Source organism: Barbus barbus, assembly GCF_936440315.1.
Source record: "Barbus barbus genome assembly, chromosome: 39".
Classification (NCBI taxonomy): domain Eukaryota; kingdom Metazoa; phylum Chordata; class Actinopteri; order Cypriniformes; family Cyprinidae; genus Barbus; species Barbus barbus.
Genome location: NC_136717.1, coordinates 19,959,491 through 19,967,136, shown reverse-complemented (window position 1 = coordinate 19,967,136; position 7,646 = coordinate 19,959,491). Strand labels below are relative to the sequence as shown.

At 39.0% G+C, this 7,646-nt stretch overlaps 1 pseudogene across 1 annotated transcript in view; it reads right to left on the bottom strand.

The window, feature by feature from the left end:
* Positions 1–1,406: 1,406 nt before the first annotated feature.
* Positions 1,407–7,646, bottom strand: part of LOC306859028 (scavenger receptor cysteine-rich type 1 protein M130-like) — a 50,027-nt pseudogene continuing 43,787 nt past the window's right edge. The window contains exons 11-22 of the transcript in view: positions 6,533–6,847; positions 5,667–5,981; positions 5,127–5,450; positions 4,733–5,050; positions 4,277–4,579; positions 3,448–3,762; positions 3,135–3,344; positions 2,953–3,036; positions 2,693–2,752; positions 1,840–1,905; positions 1,650–1,712; positions 1,407–1,456 (exon numbers count right to left, since the gene is read on the bottom strand). The product of the transcript in view is annotated as a scavenger receptor cysteine-rich type 1 protein M130-like (transcript). The remainder of the gene's footprint in view (positions 1,457–1,649; positions 1,713–1,839; positions 1,906–2,692; positions 2,753–2,952; positions 3,037–3,134; positions 3,345–3,447; positions 3,763–4,276; positions 4,580–4,732; positions 5,051–5,126; positions 5,451–5,666; positions 5,982–6,532; positions 6,848–7,646) is intronic.

The following is a 7,646-nucleotide window of genomic DNA, read 5'->3' as shown; positions in this document are numbered from 1 at the left end:
AAATATCATGGGCAGCCAATGAGCATTTATTACTGCAGTGTGCAGTACTCAAGATGTTAGAAGGTCATGACCCCTACTTATTTATGACTCCTCCCCCACATCATCATAATCTGATGTGTCAAGCTGTGTTCCACATTACAATGTGAGGTTTTATTTCACATGTGTATCAGAGGGAGATCAGGAGGAGTATGATGATGTGAAGAACAACAATGAAGATGAGATAAACCTGTTAATTATATTTGTCTCATCTTTGGTATCTTATAAACTATAAAATAATAATGTTCTGATTTAAATTAAAATTTTAAATGTTAATTGTTTTTGTTTATTATTGTAGATTTTCTGCTAAGGGGACCGGACAACTGCATTGCATCAAAGGGACGATGGACGGGACGGGCCATAAACCATCAGGGCCAGGGCATTGAAAATAGGTCGTGGATGGGTATTCCGACATGACAATGACTCAAACACACGGCCAAGGCAACAAAGGAGTGGCTCAAGAAGAAGCACATTAAGGTCCTGGATTGGCCTAGCCAGTCTCCAGACCTTAATCCCATAGAAAATCTGTGGAGGGAGCTGAAGGTTCGAGTTGCCAAACGTCAGCCTCAAAACCTTAATGACTTGGAGAGGATCTGCAAAGAGGAGTGGGAAAAAAATCCCTCCTGAGATGTGTGCAAACCTGGTGGCCAACTACAAGAAACTTCTGACCTTGTGATTGCCAACAAGGGTTTTGCCACCAAGTACTAAGTCATGTTTTGCGAAGGGGTCAAATACTTATTTCACATATTAAAATGCAAATCAATTTATAACTTTTATGAAATGCGTTTTTCTGGATTTTTTTGTTGTTGTTGTTGTTATTCTGTCTCTCACTGTACAAATAAACCTACCATTAAAATTATAGACTGATAATTTATTTTTCAGTGGGCAAACGTACAAAATCAGCAGGGATCAAATAATTTTCCCCCCACTGTATGTACATTATTATTTTAATGAAGACGATTACTAATAATCATAAGTTTTTGACAGCAGCAGCAGCAACATCAAATATGTGATCAACTAATTCATTATTATTATTATACTATATTGAGAAGTATTTAATGACAACAACAAATAAGTTTTGGTAAATGGTAAAAAAAAACTGAAATCATAACACAATTACATACAAATTGATCAAGTGTTAGGAATTTTTTTTTTGTTGTTGTTTTTTTGTTCTAAGTATACATGACAGAAAGGTTACAATTGGATTACAAAATCAATGTGATATATTTTTTCTAAATATTGTTTCTGGCTAAAGGTCATTGATTTAAGTACATATACAAAATGTAACAAACAATTGGATTGTAGCGAACACACAGTATATAAGAGCACAAACACTTTAAAAGGATTTGAGGCAGTGGGTGTGCTTTCAGTTATTCAGTCCCTTCATGTTTTCTTGGCACCTCCTCCACATCATCATAGTCTGTTATTAGAAAACAAAAGCAAATTAATGCATCAATATATGCTTTTAAAATAGTATTAAAATCAACACATCAATATTAGCAGTGAAGTTAAATGAGGTATTGTGACCACAAAAAAATTAAAACACAAAGCAATTATTAAAACTCAAAAATTCAGTTTAAGGTAAAAAAAAAAAAAAAGTGCCAATAACGTACCAAACATGTCACTCACATATACCTCGACATTCTTCAGATCATCATACTCCTCCTGAACACCCTCTGATAATATAAATGTCTATTATTAATTACACAAGATTACATATATGCAACTATAATTTGAAGAAAAACTAAAGAAAAAAATGCAACTATGTTTGTATGTACAAGGGTGAAATTTGACACCCCCTACCTGCATTATTATCATTGCAGAACTGTGGTACAATAACAACATCATCATAGTTTACTGGTAAGTCATCTACAACAAAACAATGAAAAATGCAATGCAGTCATTAAGTGTACAAAACTAGATGCATATGCCTAATTAAAATGCATATAAATCAAGTGTTAAAACTTGTAGAAATAATTATAAAAATAATATTAACCTGTACTATGATAATGTGCTATGATACTAACTCTTAATGTGGCTTGATGTTTTAAAACAGTGACATTGGAAGACCAAATTCGATAATAATAAATACTAAAAAAATTATTAGGCTAATATTAATAACATTATTAATAATATTACTATTAATAAAGCAGAATAACCCAGAATATGAATGCAACTCCCTGCACGTTAAGCTTTTTCTCCCCCATAGAAAACGCTTAGGCTATATGAACAAATACGGTGATTTTTTTATAAAATACCAAATCTGATTACAGTTTATATTCCACACAGAAAAGCAGATGAGCCCAGAACGGAACAGCTTGCAGTGGTTCATAAAACGCTTAACGCGGCCTAATGAAGATGATAAAAAAAAGATCAAATATGCTATAGCCCATTATATATGTATTAAAAATATGTACTGTGTACATGCAAGCCCAAAATATGAGCTGAATTGCACGATAAACGTTTTCTCCCCCATACAAAAAGCAAAAGTTTTGCGAGGGAACGCAAATATCTTTGAGAGAGAACGCAAAAATAATTTTTTTCTCCCACCCCAAATTTTTTTCACTCACCCTGAATTTTTCCCACCACCATGTCCCTTAAAGGGCTCCGTACATTTCTGTATATAGCAAGTAACATAATATTTCAGTCCTCTAACCTGAAAGAAGCTCATCAGCCTCTTCATATCCAGAATGCTGTTCTGCAGAAAGGACACTTCCTGTTATGGAGATTAGAACCATCAGATGCATGTTCACAATCAAAAATCAGCTAAAATCCCCACTTTTAAATTACAATTTCAAATAGCACACAAAAAAATGTATCCACAAATGAATCGGTGTGATTTACTCCACACACCCCTCTAAATAAATTGATGACCCTGTTAAGCTCCACAAATCAGAAACTATGACAGTTACTCACCCCTCTGAGTGAAGTGATTGTGTCTGCGCTGAATCTCCTCATAAACGGCCTCAGTCGTCGTCCTGTGTCTCCTCTTAGAGAGAGCTGTGAGTGTAGACAGACAAACCTGCTGTCAGTTCACAACACATGACTGATCACACACTGAATAAGACACAATATGACAGTCTCTGGATCTCTCCTACCTCTCCTCATCACTCTGTTCTGCTGAATCAGTATAAGCAGTGGCACTAAGAGCAGTAAGAGCACAACTCCCAGTACAATCACAAGCACTGGGGGGACGGAGAGAGACGCTGCTGGAGAAGTTTGTGGAGGAGAGACTGATGTTGAGCGAACTGGAGGAGAAGCTGATGTTGTTGTTGCAGAAGTAGTGGACACTAACACATCTGGGAAATCTGAGAAAAGAGACAAACATTAACACTCATGCAAATTCTTGATTTAAATAAACAAATATTATTGCACTAAAATTAGCAAATATTTTGAAGTGTTTGTTGTGACCTGCACAGGTGAGCCCAGCGTGCTCTTTGTGGGAGCAGTCAGTGTGGTTTTTCAGGGAGAGAGGACAGTCCCACAGGTGAATCTCATTCCCTCTGCACTCGACTCTGTTCAGCCACACAACACCTTCACCAGCACCAAAGACTGAATTCCCATCAGCCCTCAGTGCTGCTCCACAACCCAGCTGCCTGCAGACCACCTGAGCATCGCTGATGTCCCACTGATCATCACAGACTGAGCCCCACACAGCGTTATGATACACCTCCAGCCTCCCAGAGCACCGGCCCTTACCTCCACTCAGTCTGAGAGCTAGACGTTCTAAATTATATAGACAAGTCAACACATTATCAGCAGCATAGTATTGTTAGAACAGCAGCACCAGTGTGCGGTGCATGAGATCAAATGCTCCCAGAACACAATTACATTGATACATTACATACAGGAGGTATGGACCAATGTCAGTGCTGGAGAGCCACAGTACTACAAAGTTCAGCTTCAACCCTAATCAAACACACCTGAACCTACTAATAAAGGTCTACTAGAAAGCTACAGGCAGGTGAGTTTTTGTCAAGGTTGGAGCAAAACTGAAGGACTATGGCTCTCCAGGATCGACATTGACCACCCCTGACATACAGTATGAGTGTTAAGATATTCTATGCCATCAAATGAACTTACCTGAACACTGTCTCTGGTGGGGAAATGTGGACCAAGTCAAATAGCTTTGAGGGGACTCACTTTTCTGTTCTGTAATTAATGGAAGTTTATATTATATTAGATTAGATATTAGATTAGATTAGATTAGATTAGATTAGATTAGATTAGATTATAATACCTGAACAGGTGATTGTGGCCACTTCATCCCAATTGCAGTCATTCTGTCCCCAGGGTAAAGATGGACAGTGCCACAGACTTGAATCATGTGGTCGACATTTCACTTCATCCAGCCAGTTACGAGCTGATTTCACTCTTGCTATAGAATTGGAAAAAGCACCAGATCTTCCACAGTTCAGCTCTTGACAGATCAGACTCGCTGTGTCTCTGTCCATCTGGTTCCAGCACACATTTCCCCAGGATCCATTGTAGAAAACCTCCACATTCCCTTCACAGCCCTCAGTTAACCTGATCTCTTTAAACTCTAGATGTAAACAGGAGCATATACTCAGCTTTCACAATACAATGTTTTGACCCACAGTTTTTTTTTTATTCATTTTTTTCAACCACCTGTAATAGTTTGTTTAGATGTGTGCGCACTACTTTAAATATACTTTTTGTCCCCGCAACTGTTTACCTGAGCACACAACTCCTACATCCTCCTTGTGATTACAGTCATGTTTTCCCCAGCCTGGAGAAGAGCAGCTCCACAGGGACGTCTCATTCCCCTCACAGTCCACCTCATCCAGCCATATGGGTCCAGAACCAGGACCAAACCAGGCTGGTACCTGCTGGTTACTGAGGGCCACTCCACACTGCAGCTGTCTGCACACCACATGGGCATCTTTAATATCCCAGGAGTCATCACACACTGTTCCCCATGAGCCACTGTGAAAAACCTCCAGCCTCCCTGCACAGTCTCCCCCAGAACCCACCAGCCTGATGGACCCGCGACCTGATATTCAGAGAAAGAAAAACATATTATTGATCATGAACAACTGGAGAATCTGTCCAGATGTTGTTGTTCTCACCAAGGCAGGTGATTGACAGCTGTTGTGTGGAGCTGCAGTTGAGAGTTTGTGGAGAGCTGCAGTTCCCCAGATGAGCTTCACTCCCAGAGCACTGGAAGCCCGTCACACACTCATGACTGTGTTCAGGACTGGATGAAGAGGAGCCATAGAAGTTGAGCACAGAGCCACAGCCCAGCTGTCTGCAGACCACAGAGGATTCAGTGAGACTCCAGGAGTCCAGCAGAACTCTCCTCCAGACCTGATGGATGGAAACTTCCAGCTCCCCCTCACACTGTCTCTCTCCAGACAACCGCACCAGACCATCATGAAGAGACAGAGAGGAACCTGTAGAGAAGAACTGTTTTACAAAAATTTTGCAAGTCTGAGAATACGATTTACATTCAGAAATGAATAATGAGACGAGAGCATTAATATTTTAGACTGAAATTAATGTTTGAAATACATGTAGTGAGATGAATATTTTTTATTATTGAGTCTCTCAGCAGCATAAATAAATCATCATCAGTAAGTATCAGTAAATCGCACAGTTAATGGACTCACTAGAGCAGATGACTCCAACATCTCGTCTATGAGAACATTCAGCTCGACTCCATGAAGAGATGGAACATTCTGAGAGTTTTGTTTCATTCCCGTCACAATCAAACACATCAGCCCAGATTTCACCACTTCCCTCTCCAAACCAGTCTGATCCCACAACAGACACAGCAATCCCACAATTCAGCTGTCTACAGAGGACACTGGCAGCTCTCATATCCCAGCATGCATCACACACTGTGCCCCACTCTTTGATGAACCGAAGCTCCACTCTTCCAGAACAAGAGTCTGAACCGTTTACCAGTCTGAGATCTGTGTAACCTGGACAAAATTTTTTTGTCATTATGAGGCCCATTAAAAAAAAAAAAAAAAAGAATCATATAACATATGTTGATTGAGAAAATCTTTCTCTTTATGTGTGTGACATCGTCAAATAATTCTTTACTTTTCAGTAACAATGCAAAAAAAAAAAAAAAAACAACTTAGGGAATAACATATATAATTATAATATAATATATTTAAAGTTATAGGATACCCAAATATTAGAGTTCTGTCATCATTTACTCTCCCTCCACTTCTTCCAAACTTGTATGAGTTTCTTTCTTCTGTTAAACACAGAATAAAATATTTTGAAGAATGTTGGTAACTGAAGAGTTGATGTTAGCCATTGACCTCCATAGTACTTTTTCATTACAATGGAAGTCAAGAGCTACCATCACCAGTTTGGTTACCAACATACAGGTTTGCAACAACTTCAGGGTGAGTAAACAATCACATAATTTTCCTTTTTGGGTGAACTATTACTTTAAGATTGATTATAGTAAATCTTCCAATACAAATAAAGGAAGAGACACTGAATATTGATTCTTTACCAGAACATTTCAAGACCACATTATTGTCACTGCTGCAGTTGTGTTTGTGTGATGATGATATTGAACAGAATGAAATCTGAGACTCATTTCCTCTACACTGAATCTCTTTGTTCCACATCTGAGTGTCTCCTTTGCCAAAAGCAGCTGCTCCCAGCACCTGTACAGGAGCCCCACAGTTCAGCTCTCTACACACAACCTCTGCATCCTGCTGGTCAAAGGCAGCATCACACACTGACATCCACGTCTGATCATGAAGTATCTCTAGCCTCCCAGAGCACAGGTGAAATCCAGCAGCAAGTCTGGAAGGCTTATGACCTGTTTATATTGCATGAACCACAGTGCACAGTATAGAAAACACATAAAATACAGACGTAATGCAGATAAAACATGTAACAATACAGCTATGTTAGTATACAAAATGTTTTCCTCATAAAACACAATAATTCTTTGCATAAACATAAATCCATGGCCAAGAAGTAGGGAAAAAATACTTAAAGGGATAGTTCACCCAAAAATGAAAATTCTGTCATTAATTTCTCACCCTCATGTAGTTCCAAACCCGTAAGACCTCTGTTCATCTTCGGAACACAAATTAAGATATTGTTGATGGAATCTGAGAGGTCTCTGACCCTCCCATAGACAGCAAGTGTCCTTACACGATCAAGGTCCAGAAACGTAGCAAGGAGATTGGTAAAATAATCCATGTGACATCAGGGGTTCAAAGCGTGGCGCCGCTGACAGGATATGCTGTTTACATTCAGTGGATACTCTCCAAAATGGCACCAGGTTGACGCGGAAGAGACAAATTGTTGAATAAAGTCGTTATTTTTTTCTTTTGCGCACAAAAAGTATTCTCATACCTTCGTAAAATTGCGGTTGAACCCCCTGATGTCACATGGATTTTTTTACCGATGTCCTTGTTACGTTTCTGGACCTTGATCATGTAAGGACACTTGCTGTCTATGGGAGGGTCAGAGAGCTCATGGGATGAATCAAAAATATCTTAATTTGTGTTCCAAAGATGAACGAAGATCTTACGAGTTTGGAACGGCATGAGGGTGAGTAATTAATTACAGAATTTTTATTTTTGTGTGAACTAACCCTTTAACGCTTA